At 41.6% G+C, this 14,020-nt stretch overlaps 1 protein-coding gene across 1 annotated transcript in view; it reads right to left on the reverse strand.

The window, feature by feature from the left end:
• Positions 1-1,647: 1,647 nt before the first annotated feature.
• LOC126481602 (lachesin-like) overlaps positions 1,648-14,020 on the reverse strand; it is a 760,765-nt gene continuing 748,392 nt past the window's right edge. Inside the window, exon 10 of the mRNA XM_050105472.1 lies at positions 1,648-1,774. The gene's annotated coding sequence lies outside the window, so the exon portion shown is untranslated. The remainder of the gene's footprint in view (positions 1,775-14,020) is intronic.

The following is a 14,020-nucleotide window of genomic DNA, read 5'->3' on the forward strand; positions in this document are numbered from 1 at the left end:
TGACTGTCGCCACCTCCTCGATCGGCTGCTTCAAACCTTCAATCAACCAACAAGGAAGACTGGAAGCACGTGAAGTTTTAGAACTGTATGACAGACCTCAGCTTTTCAAACTTTTATCACAAAATTACAGCAACTTAGCATGAACGTTTGTTGCTCATTGTCCCAATTGCATTACCAAGCAGGGTCCCTTCCTTTTCCGGAATGAACCCGAGTGTCGTTGAAATTCAAACGCCAGCATCATTCGATTTCACTGCTTTAATTTCAAAGTTCAGTTAAGGTATTCATAGCTGGCTACTATATTTAGATTGCACAAGCACAAATTAAGAGTGTGAGTTTTCTTACCATATTTTAGTTACCTGTGACTGCAGCTCAGCTTGGTACGTACTAAATTTTACTATTGTTAATTGTTCAGAATCATTTAATTCAAGTTCAAAGTTAAATCTCTTATTTCTAAATTGTGTAGATTCAAGTAGCTTTTGAAATGATTGTTGAGGTAGTCCAAGACTAACCGTATTTTACTGAATTTCGATGTGCTTCAGAAAGAAAGCTCACTATTAACTTCAGTCACTAAATTAACTTTCGATTTTCCGGTTTTATTAATTCTTTTGCTAAATTAAGTCAGAGTGTAGCGAAATTTATTACTTCTGACAAACTTTCAGTTTTCACACTACACGTGTCAACCTTCAGTTGCCACGCTTCTAGTGCTAATTATATGTGTAATAACCTTTCTTTTTTCAGTTACTATAGTAATTGTCCCTAGGACTGGCGACCGTAATTTCCCCCAAATCTCAAATATCTAATTACCGCTAGTTAATTGTTAACGTAACGGCCGCACATTTACTTTCTTTATTAACTTTACCCCTTTTCAAAATTAATTTCCGCCAGTTTCATTTGCATTTTTCCTTTCATTTAGACGTAACCCTTTCCTCCCTCTTTACCGACAAATTGACTTCGGTGACGATTGCTTTCCCCAAATTTCCATTAGGTACACGCGGTTTAATTTTTCACTGTCATTAAGGTCGATAAGTGAGGGGGAGGTTACACACTTAGCCAGTTAATTAAAATGTCTAACAGACAGCAAGGTAAAATATCAAAGTAAATTGAAAAATTTTCTCCTTGACAACTCCTTCTATTCTGTAGAAGAATTTTTATGTTTGTAATGGGTAAAAGGTGGTCGGTAGGAATTGGTAACTCAGTCTGTATATCTTGTTTTCATTTCGGGGAAAAAATGAAAAAAAATGTGGTGATGTTTAGAGTACCAATAGATGTTCAAATTAATTTGCAATATGAATGTAAAATGACTCATTCCGCATTATGACGATTTATCGTGCAAAATGATCCATGGAACATGAAAGCAACTAACAAACTAATCTGTAGTGTTGAAAATAATCCCATGGGTGCTATGCACATAAGACATTTTACACCTCTGATTATGTTTGGAGTGAAAAATTTTTATATATAATCAACATTGTGGTGTTTATCATCCACTATATTTTTGACTGAGGTAGCAGCAAATTTTAATGGGACAAAGACAAGGAAGAAAAAAAAGGGTGACTTGAGTGGGACGTTGCAAGGTGGCTGGGAATGATCGACACGTATTTGTTTAACACTAATTACACCCGATTTTTGTTTTATTATAAAGATTTATACACAACATGAGAGAGAACGACACACAAAATGACAGTAAGCGGTAAACTTCTGGTTTCCTTGATCATTGCACGAAGATAGAAGTTCTGTTGATTTATAATTCGTAGACAGGACTTGCTGGGAACACCTGAAACAAAAACAGAGAAACATAAGAACTTTTAAAAATGACAAGAAACAAGAAATGAATCATGAACATATGATTTTTTGCACGAACTAGATTCGAAGTTATAGTCTCACACAGAGGGAGGCAGAACAAGCACCGTGAAATTTATCTCCAGAAGAGACATAAGGCATGAACCATGGTAAATGAAATGTAGAGTACTAACGTTTGTTGAAACTGAAGCATAATAAAGGCAAAACAAAAATTATGAAACTTAATGGACATTCAAAACAGTCATCACTGCAAAACTTCGAACCACTCTCCTATCTACTCACGGCCACTATTACACAATCAAATTTCTCTGACGAAGTTGCTTTGTCAAATGCATTTGACGTAGTGTAGTAGTTGTCGAATGTTGCCTTTCGTTAAATTTATTTGATGAAATATAGCACGTCACATTAGATTCGATCAACAAAAGCGATCGTCTTCTGTTTGTTGCATGCGGTTTGCTTGCATAAACACACTGTGAAACCATTGTGTGTTGTGTATCGGTATATGGAGTGAAGAAGCACGTTCGTAATGCAAATAAGAACGATTTCCAGAACTTATTGTGGTGCTGTAAATATGAAAAGGGGCTTTATAATATGGCATGAAATAAAATGTTTCACCATTTTTTAGGAAGGGAGATGGCAATCCGCTCTCATTCTTCAATGCAAATTAGAATATTCTGCACGAAGAGGTTTGTATAAGAAGTAAAACCAGGAAAGATGTAAGGCAAGTCACCACTGATGTTTATTTGTTCACTGAAAAGGGAATTTAAGAACTGTTGTTTGTTACTGACAGAAAATTAGCACAGTACTATTTATTGACGATGCAGCGGTGGTAGGTGTAAGGGAGTAGGATTTAGTTTGGTGCTAAATGTAATGGAACACGTGCTAACTGTAGGTTAAGATATGCACATAAAAAAGAAAGCGTCACAGACGGACATGCTAGGGGACTAAATATTGCAGTCAGGAAAGAGAAACTTGATATGAACATGCAAGTCATAGGTACAAGGACCGGATCAAAAACGTATTTCATAAGACTAAATAGCAGGTATGTCCAAGAACGTAAAAATCGTGCCTAGTTTTGAATGTATTGAAAAGAGCCTGAAATCCGTAAAGAACTGCTCTCATGTTTTAATCTCTTCTACCTTTTTCTCGCGTCTCTCTGTGGTTTTATTGTCCTATTTTGTTTCTTGTGGTGTTTGTTGTCGTTCTGTCGTTTTTGTGGTTTTTCCTTCCTCTCGGTATTGTGCTGTACGTCTCATCTGTTTTATTCTTTCCCTTGTTGAATTGTTTTAATAGGAACAAGGGACCAATGACCAAGCAGTTTGGTCCCTTTCCCCCTCTTTTAAACCTACCAACCGATCCGTAAAGAAATTTGCGGTACCAACTACCATCGGCGTAAGGCATCGGAAAGTACTTGGCAAGCACGTCGACGTACCCATAATCAATTTCTATTGAACCTGAACACGTCAGGTTACAATTCATTTCTCAAGTTGAAGGATTTTCGATGATAATAACATCTCAGTTAATGGGAAATACATGCACTGCACTACACTGCACTCAGACGTTATTATATGCTTACATTAACAGCGAGATGGAAAATAATTTAATTAAATTTTGTATTCGTCCTGGAAAAAGTACTACCTCGTTTAATGACTGGGAACTACGAAACAAACAGCATTAAAAATAACTATTTCTCAGTTTTCATCATGCGGTTCTTCTTTACTAGATGGCAGCCATTCTGAAGGAACTACAATAAAATAATTGATGACAGTGTAATACCCCTTTCTGCGCCATCTCAAAGATCTTTGTCAAAGAAATATGATGACCATTTGATCGAACTTCCTGGTCAAAGAAATCTGATAGTGTAATATCGGCCTAAGGTCCAGGGTCTTAATCACTGTGCCCCTCGGACGATAGGGAGCATCGAAAGGGCCCGCGGACAGTATTAGGGTGGGTCAACTGGTATAGTGCATATAGAAGATAGGAAGCTGAAGTCGTTTCCTGGCCAGGGATGCGATTTTAACTTGTCGCACTTTGAACGTACTTGTAGAACCCCACAGTCAACTTGAAAAGCTTTCTGCAATCGATAGGCAACCCAGGAACTGAAAACTGAAAACGGAAAATTGCAGAGGATTTATACGTGCTCTATACTCTGATGAGTAGAGGCCCGATTATACGAACATAAAAAGCTCAAAATATGCATAAAATGCCTAGAATATGCCTGAAAAGTGTCGAAAAGTGCAATATCAAATAGTAAAAAGCATAGTAGTTACTGCGTGCGATATATCTCGAACTTGGACCTGTGTGTATCGATTGCTAGGGAGAGTGCTGCCCACGCGAAAAATCGGAACATTTAGAATGTGGATCTCGTGATCTGAATACTTTGCGGTAGAGGTTAGGCAGAGTCCTTTTTGAGCTTAGTTTTAAAAAAATTGCAAACAGAAGACGCACACTGTGTTTCAAATATTATTTTTTCTTTGCAATTGTTGTTAGTAACAAGAAATCACGATGTGAGTTACTCGCCGCGAAACAGACGATACGCACAGGTCCAACTTCAAGATATATCGCACATAGATGGGCACGCGCGCGCGCACTCCGTAATATTTTATTCCAAAAAACAACATACAATCAGGAATTTCGTGAATTGCATTAAAGTTTCATTAATATTATCAGCTTAAAGTAACATTTACAAATTATTTTACATTTTGCTACAAATGCAAATATAAACGATCAGGTACTGTTATAAATGTTAGGTAGTAGGATTGCGTCTTCGATTACTCGAAACATTATTATAAGTAGAAAAGTACTGTTCTATATCAACTGAGGTAACTGGACAGTATTTGAATTTGGGCGCTATGTTGTCACTTATTGTTTCTGACAAAAGTTCACTTGTTCCATTAATAAAACTATCAATTTGCGACAAGAGTTCACAACCTGGCTTACTGTTCACATTGTTTTCAAACTTTTCTTTAAGTATTCTCGGTTATACCTTCGGCGATTAGGAGTTCTTAAGTCTAATTTTATTCTTTAACTGAACAGATTCATTCAACGCCAAGCCGCTCGGGGTAGCCTCACGGTTTGAGGGGGTCTGCCACGGTTTGCACGGCTCCCCCCGTCGGAGGTTCGAGTCCTCCCTCGGGTTCGGGCATGGGTGTGTGTATGTGTGTGTGTATGTGTGTGTGTGTCTGTGTGTATTGTCAAAAAAATGGTTCAAATGGCTCTGAGCACAATGGGGCTTAACTTATGAGGTCATCAGTCTCCTAGAACTTACAACTACTCAAACCTGACTAACCTAAGGACATCACACACATCCATGCCCGAGGCAAGATTCGAACCTGCGACCGTAGCGGTCGCGCGGTTCCAGACTGTAGCGCCTAGAACCGCTCGCCCACCCTGGCCGGCTGTGTGTTGTCGTTAGCGTAAGTTAGTTTAAGTTAGATTAAGCAGTGCGTAAGCCTAGGGACTCCGCTGCTCGTGGTCTCGCGGTAGCGTTCTCCCACGGGTTCGATTCCCGGCGGGGTCAGGGATTTTTCCTGCCTCGAGATGACTGGGTGTTGGTGTATAGTCTTCATCATCATCATCATTCATCTGCATCACGGTCGGAGGAAGGCAATGGCAAACCACATCCACTTGCCTAGTAAAGCGGTGCGGGTCTCCCGCATCGTTCCCCTACGCTCTTTAAAGAAGCACGGGACTTGCCACAAATTTAAACGCCAAATATTGAGTTTCAAGCTTTTAATACTCGCAGATATATGGGACAAATAAATGCTAATCACAGCAATGTTCTTGTTAATACGGGAATCACTAAATGGTTCCTTGAACTGGCAAACTGCCAAAGCCTGTGCACTATCGAAATCGTTTACTACGTCTCTGATGGCCTCGAAATATTCTTTGTAAAACAACACAGCTTCGGCTCTCGTACCCCAACGAGCTTCCACTGGTTCTGGAGGTAAAGGCATATTTAGTAGTTTTTCTTTGCGGGTCTTGATGCATGCAGGTGGCTTAAGAAATACTTACTTTGTGGAAGAAATCAGTTGACTTACATTCCCAAAAGTGGATCGCACTTCTTCAGCAAGGCGATGTTCTCCGTGAGCAAAGCACGTCGCATGAATCAAATTTGGAGAACATACTTGGAGGCCTTTTCCTGCTTTGATGATATACGGAGCAGCATTTGAGAGAAACACAAACACCCTTCCATCTGGGGGAGATTTTGAAAATATTTTTCTAATGTCCTCATACACAAATCTGGCGATGGTAGAAAGATTTGCCTTTTCAAGTTCTTTGCAGGTCACTAAATAGGAAGAAGAAGGCTCATGTTTTAATGCACCAACAATTAAATTTGCAATGTAACGGCCACAAGAGTCGGTGGTCTCGTCAATTGAAATCCAAATAATATTGTTCTTTAGTTCATTGCGTATTTCCTCGTGAAGTTATAGATAAATTGTCGGTATGTAATGTTTATGCAATGCTGATTTATCTGGTATACAGGGTGAAAAGTATTTAAACCGTCAAACTCTGGAAGGTTGTAGAGGACATCAAAACAAATATTTTTCCCTAATGTTATTTTTTCCTATGGGGATTATTTAAACCGGTGGAGGCCGTATTACGCTCTTCAGTTGTTAGAGGCCGTATTACGATCTTCAGTTGTTAGAGGGCGTATTGCACTCTTCAGTTATAGGCAACTGCTGTCCACCAGTGTAGTAGTGCATTGTCTCTGTTTACTAATGGAGCGATACATCTGGAGCGAGTACACTCATATGGTTGGTGCGTACTACGTAGCGCACCACAACGGACGAGCTGCACAGCGGGCTTATCAACAACAATATCCTAATCGCCGTATCACGGGGATCTTTGCTGCTGTGTACCAACGCCTGCGTGAGACCGGGTCATTTAGCAGATTACCTGGGCAGGGACGCCGTAGCACGGTAAGAACGCTGCAATTTGAGGAAGGTGTCTTGCAGCATGTGGAGCGGGATCCTTCAATCAGCACTCGTGCAATTGCACGTAACATTGGGACGAATCAGACGAATGTAAGAACAGTCCTTCGAGAGCAGTTGTTACGCCCATTTCACTTACAGCGTGTCCACAACCTGGAACCAGTTGATTATCTACCCAGAGCACAGTTTTCGCAGTGGTACCTGGAACAGTGTGAAATGCATCCTACATTTCCATCTTCTGTGTTGTTTACCGATGAAGCAACGTTCGGGCGTGATGGAGTCTTCAAAATGCACAATTCGCATGTTTGGAGTGAGGATAACCCATATGCCACAATTACTAGCGCTCATAAAGTGCGGTTCTTCGTTTGTGTTGGTCGATGTTGTTGGGGACTGTTTAATTGGGCCGTATCTGCTACCTAGGCCGTTAAATGGCAGGCACTATTACAATTTTCTCGCCAGAGCATTGCCAGAATTGCTGGAAGACGTCCCGCTCCCTACATGACAACGCATGGGGTTCCAACATGACCGGGCGCCGGCACATTTCAGTCGTCGTGTGCGTCGATTCCTGGACCGACGGTTCCCAGAAACGTGGATTGGCAGAGGTTCCTGTACCATGGCCTGCTCGATCCCCAGATATGTCCCCTCTGGACTTTTATGTGTGGGGAGAGATGCGCAACCTTGTTTACGCAACTCCTGTTGCATCAGAATAGGATCTGGTTGCCCGGATAGTAGCAGAAGCAGGAACAATTCAGGATACTCCTTGGGTTTTTGACCGTGTCAGACAGAACATGATCCGACGGAGTAACCTTTGTTTACGTGTCAATGGAGGCATTTTTGAAAATCTACTGTAATTGAAATTAGGTTGTGTTAATGTGTTGTCTCTTGGTCATAAAAAAGGGAAAAGAGTTTTTTGGTTTAATTAATTTGCCGCCAGAGAAATCTTCCTCTACCGGTCTAAATACGCCTCATAGGAAAAAATGACATTAGGGAAAAATATTTGTTTTGATGTCCCCTACAACCTCCCAGAGTTTGTCGGTTTAAATACTTTTCACCCTGTATTTTGATTTAAGAAATATTTGCGAAGGAAACCTTTGAGGATAGGGTTTGTAAGTTTGTGAAGAGGATTATTACTTGCAATGAATACTTCAAATTGTTTTGGTTACCTTTGGAGGTTAAATCCCTGCTACTGTTATTTGCCGCTGTCAAAAGTTGTTGTGGCCCTTTCTTTTGCGTTCCTGTGATATGAAGACTTGTCGTGACATGCTGATCTGTTTGAGACTTTTTTTTTGTACGAAAAGCTTTTTCGCAAACTCGACAATATAAAACATTTCCGTCATATATAAATATTCCATCATGGTCAGCTACGCACGAAACGACATTTCTATTTTCAGGCGGCGTAGTGCACAACACGTTATGCACTACACGTAAACACATTAAACTTTGTACAAATAGAAAGACAACTAAACTGAAACAATGGACGTATGACTAACAACTTGCGTAATTTAATGTAATTGTTACAGGCTCGTGCGGCGTGACAGGGGCGGGGATTAAGCGGGGGTGCGGGCGGCAGGCCCATCGACTCTGCCGGCCTATTCCTGCTCAGTAACCGAACGAGGTGGCGCAGTGGCTAGCACACTGGACTCGCATTCGGGAGGACGACGGTTCAATCCCGCATCTGGCCATCCTGATTTAGGTTTTCCGTGATTTCCCTAAATCGCTCCAGGCAAATGCCGGGATGGTTCCTTCGAAAGGACACGGCCGACTCCCTTTCCTAATCCGATGAGACCGATGACCTCGCTGTCAGATCTCCGCCCCCAAAACAACCTCAACCCTGCGCAGTAACCAGTTCGCTATCCTGCAGCTTCCGGTTAGCGATCGCACGCAGTTGTAGATCGCGGTAGCATCAAAACGAGATCCGGCTAGAGGCCGCCCGTCTAGATTGTTAAAATACTGCAGAGAGCGAAAATATGCGTCATCACTAGTTTTCCGTTAAAATATGCAATAACCGGTGAAAAGGAGCAAAATATGTAAATACATGTGCAACATGCAAATGCATATAATCCGGTCTCTACTGGTGAGCCAAAACATTAAGACCAGTGGCTACTACGAGACTGAATGCCACTGGTGGCGTTGCGGGCACATGACACTGTAGCGGAAGTATACAGGGTGGTCCATTGATAGTGACCGTGCCAAATATCTCACGAAATAAGCGTCAAATGAAAAAAACTACAAAGAAGAAACTCGTCTAGCTTGAAGGGGAAAACCAGATGGCGCTATGGTTGGCCCGCTAGATGGCGCTGCCATAGGTCAAACGGATATCAACTGCATTTTTAAAAAATAGGAACCCCCACTTTTTATTACATATTCGTGTAGTACGTAAAGAAATATGAATGTTTTAGGACCAATTTTTTCGCTTTGTGATAGATGGCGCTGTAATAGTCACAAACGTATAAGTACATGGTAATACGTAACATTCCGCCAGTGTTGACGTTATTTGCTTCGTGGTACATTACCTGTGTTAAAATGGACCGTTTACCAATTGCAGAAAAGGTCGATATCGTGTTGATGTATGGCTATTGTGGTCAAAATGCCCAACGCGCGTGTGCTAGTATGCTGCTAGGTATCCTGAACGACATCATTCAAGTGTTCGGACCGTTCGCCGGATAGTTACGTTATTTCAGAAACAGGAAGTGTCCAGCCACATGTAAAACGTCAACCACGACCTGCAACAAATGATGATGCCCAAGTAGGTGTTTCAGCGGATGTCGCAGCTAATCCACACATCAGTAGCAGACAAATTGCGCGAGAATCGGGAATCTCAAAAACGTCGGTGTTGAGAATGCTACGTCAACATGAACCAGGAATTGCATGGCGACGGTTTTGAACGTCGTGTACAGTTCTGCCACTGGGCACATGAGAAATTACGGGACGATGACAGATTTTTTGCACGCGTTCTATTTTGCGACGAAGCGTCATTCACCAACAGCGGTAACGTAAACCTGCATAATATGCACCACTGGGCAACGGAAAATCGACGATGGCTGCGACAAGTGGAACATCAGCGACCTTGGCGGGTTAATGTATTGTGCGGCATCATGGGAGGAAGGATAATTGGCCCCCATTTTGGTTCAAATGGCTCTGAGCACTATGGGACCTAACATCTGTGGTCATCAGTCCCCTAGAACTTAGAACTACTTAAACCTAACTAACCTAAGGACATCACACACATCCATGCCCGAGGCAGGATTTGAACCGGCGACCGTAGCAGCCGCGCGGTTCCGGACTGCAGTGCCTAGAACCGCTAGACCACCGCGTCCGGCTAGGCCCCCATTTTATCGATGGCAATGTAAATGGTGCAATGTGTGCTGATTTCCTACGTAATGTCCTAGCGATGTTACTAGAAGATGTTTCACTGCACGACAGAATGGCGATGTACTTCCAACATGATGAATGTGCGGCACATAGCTCGCGTGCGGTTGGAGCAGTATTGAATAGCATATTTCATGACAAGTGGATTGGTCGTCGAAGCACCATTCCATGGTCCGCACGTTCACCGGATGTGACGTCCCCGGATTTCTTTCTGTGGGGAAAGTTGAAGGATATTTGCTATCGTGATTCACTGACGACGCTTGTCAACATGCGTCAGCGCGTTGTCAATGCATGTGCGAACATTACGGAAGGCGAACTACTGGCTATTGAGATGACTGTTGTTACACGTATTTCCAAATGCATTGAGGTTGACGGACGTAATTTTGAGCGTTTGTTGCATTAATGTGGTATTTACTGGTAATCACATTGTAACAGCATGCATTCTCAGAAATGATACGTTCACAAAGGTACATGTATCACATTGGAACAACCAAAGTAAAATGTTCAAACCTACCTAGGTTCTGTATTTTAATTTAAAAAACCTACCTCTTACCAAGTGTCCGTCTAAAATTGTAAGCCATATGTTTGTGACTATTACAGCGCCATCTATCACATAGCGAAAAAAGTAGTCCAACTAAAACATTCAAATTTCTTTACGTACTACACGAAAATGTAGTAAAAATGGGGGTTGCTATTTTAAAAAAGCAGTTGATATCCGTTTGACCTATGGCAGCGCCATCTAGCGGGCCAACCATAGCGCCATCTGGTTTCCCCCTTCAAGCTAGGTAAGTTTCGTTCTTTGTAGTTTTTTCGGTTGACGCTTACTTTGTGAGATATTTGGCCCGGTCACGGAGCAGAATCGAATGGGAAAGAATTCTAACGATGATGCGGTCTTTAAATGAGGGAAGTCACTGAAATAAACGCCTCTGACAAGAGGCAAAATTTTTAGGACATAGCACATGGGAACGAACATTTTGGAAACATTGAAACTGGTCGGCTGTTCACTTGTTACTGTCTTGAACATCTATGGGAAGTGGTTGAAGGACGGTGAAATCGTAAGTAGGCGACTACAGGTGTTCGAGCACTACGCCTCATCACATAACTTAGAGGTCGAAAGCTTGGCCGCTCTGTAAAACAGGAAAGGAGGCCAACTGTGGCAGATCTGACGACAGACAACACTACTGGTGAAGACACAAGTGTTTTGTAGCTTACTGTTCGGAGGACATTATACAACAGACGACTCGTATGTGTTCCCGTGTTATCCAACGACATATTCTATTACGAATGCAGTGGTCACGGGGTTACCGACATTGGATTGTGGAGCAATGAAAACGAGTCGCTTGGTCAGATGAACCACGTTTCTTTCTGTATCAACTTAGGTGTCGTACATGCACATGCCGTCATCCAGGTGAACGACTGCTCGAAACACGCACCGCGCGACGGACGCAGGCCGGTGAGGGCAGCATTATACTATGAGGGACATGCACATGGGATTTCTTGGGATCTGTAAAAGATGGTACCGTGGCAGCGGCGGCCCTCGTTAACATTACTGGGGACCATGCGTCTCTATATGCTTATGTCTTCCTCGGCGACGATGGCGTTTTCCAGCAGCATTACACTCCATGTCATAACGTCAGAATCGTGCTATATTGGTCTGAGTATCATGTTACTGTATTGACCATTCATGTTACTGTATATAACACCAAATTCGCCTGCTCTGAACCCCGTGGAAACATACCACGGGCGCCAGCTCTGGGCCTACGAAATACGGCCCTTAATTTATTGGACTTGCACGACCAGTGCCTAGAAATCTAGTGCCAAAACCTACGGAAATATACCAATAACTTTTGGAATCCAAGCCACACAGAATGGTCCTGTATTGCGTTCAAAGGTAGAGCAACATACCATTAAATAGGTGATTAAAATGTTTTGGCTCGTCATCGTGGTTATTTTCATGTTAGATATGTCGATTAAAAATATTATTTCTGTTCTTCTTTTCAAATTAAAGCAAACAATCACAGGCATGACTGACTGATGTTTTATGACTCAGAAGTTCACAGAGATAGGTTGCTAGGATCAGACTATATCTTCTTTCTGCTGAACACAAATATATCAAGAGTCTCAAAAATTTGCGCAAATAGTGACGATTAATTGGGCAACCAACGCCTGTAGTGTACATAACATTCTGAGGATTTCGATAGGCTCAGGATTTATTTTATTCAGTACTATTAGCTCCTGCTGGCAAAACTACGAAGCGAAGTTATAATTCAAGAGGCTAATATCTGCAGGTTAATTCTAATTTGTCTGAGATGTGTAATTTACTGCATAAATCCAGTGTTTCGTTTGCAAATCTGCACGCCGCCTGAGCAGTAGAGAAGTGTGGCCGGCAGGGACGTAGTGTCAAGTGGATTTTCGTCCATGCTGGATCATGTCACCAACCAAAGAGGAAGAGAAGTTTTGGCCAATGAACTTACTAAAGTGTTTGCGTTGTTATCACCGAAAATCTGTGCTTCAAATTATTAATTAATTTAGTGCTTGCTACGGAAAGGAAGACCTGTAAGTTTGAACTGGTGGTGTTACTGTAAACAGAGGAAAACTCAGCGCCTATATCTAACTGAAAACACAAAGGAATGAAATCGATCAGTACGCAGCAGGAAGTGTATGTAGAGGGAAGACACACAATTGTTCTTTTACGACAAAGAATAACAAAATAAAGCATAGCTGCTGTTTGCAACGTGCTGTGGCACGAACATACCAAGGGAAATGACAACACGAAAAGAAGTAGGTCACCTCAGAGGTACGTGTTTTGAAGGAAGACGCCGAATCTTGAACAAGCTGAGCTTAAAACAAACATTTTTTTGACGTGTATGCTGATACCGAGGTCTTTTACTTTTCGTGTGTCAGGCCGAATGTAGGAAGGACAGTATGGTTTTATTCATTCACGAACTGTAACTGGTAACCAAATTTGTCATCGTGAAAACGTAAATACTCATAATAAACTCCTATGTAACTATATTTATAGGCAGCATAATTTTTAAGAATGAAGTGGTTTTTCAATACAAATAGAGACGAACAGTGGAGCAATTATTTTCATTTTGTACTTAATAGCAATGTGAACTGTTTGTTGGAAGTGGACAGCCACTAACATCCACTTCAAAGATGAAATAAGAACATTTAGTTAGATTTAGCCAGATGAAGAAAAGATTTACAGGCCAAACACATGATAAATCAGACTACAGAGAAACACATACCAAGTAAGATGGCAGAGATCTACCTTGATTTAATACTAGTATTCGGAAAATATTCCGAAACCAGAGATTGTTACTTTTTTTTGCAAAAGAAGAACTAGGGAAGTCAATGGAGAAAAATTAATGAGACATTGTGCGTGCATAAGGGTGACTGTGCTTCAAAATTTCAAGAATTTCCACAATCGGGTACCGGCGAAATGTGTTGTGTTGTTATGGTCTTCAGTTCAGAGACTGGTTTGATGCAGTTATCCATGCTACTCGACCCTGTGCAAGCTTCTTCATCTCCAAGTACCTACTGCAACCTACATCCTTCTGAATCTGCTTCGTGTATTCATCTCTTGGTCTCTCTCTACGATTTTTACCCTCCACGCTGCCATCCAGTACTAAACTGATGATCCCTTGATGCCTCAGAACATGTCCTATCAACCGATCCCTTCTTCTAGTCAAGTTGTGCCACAAACTCCTTCTCTCCCCAATTCTATTCAATACCTCCTCATTAATTACGTGATCTACTCATCTAATCTTCAACATTCTTCTGTGACACCACATTTCGAAAGCTTCTATTCTCTTCTTGTCTAAACTATTTATCGTCCATGTTTCACTTCCATACAGGGCTACACTCCACACAAATACTTTCACAATAGACTTCCTGACACTTAAATTTACAAT

This window comes from Schistocerca serialis, chromosome 1 (genome assembly GCF_023864345.2).
Source record: "Schistocerca serialis cubense isolate TAMUIC-IGC-003099 chromosome 1, iqSchSeri2.2, whole genome shotgun sequence".
NCBI lineage: Eukaryota > Metazoa > Arthropoda > Insecta > Orthoptera > Acrididae > Schistocerca > Schistocerca serialis.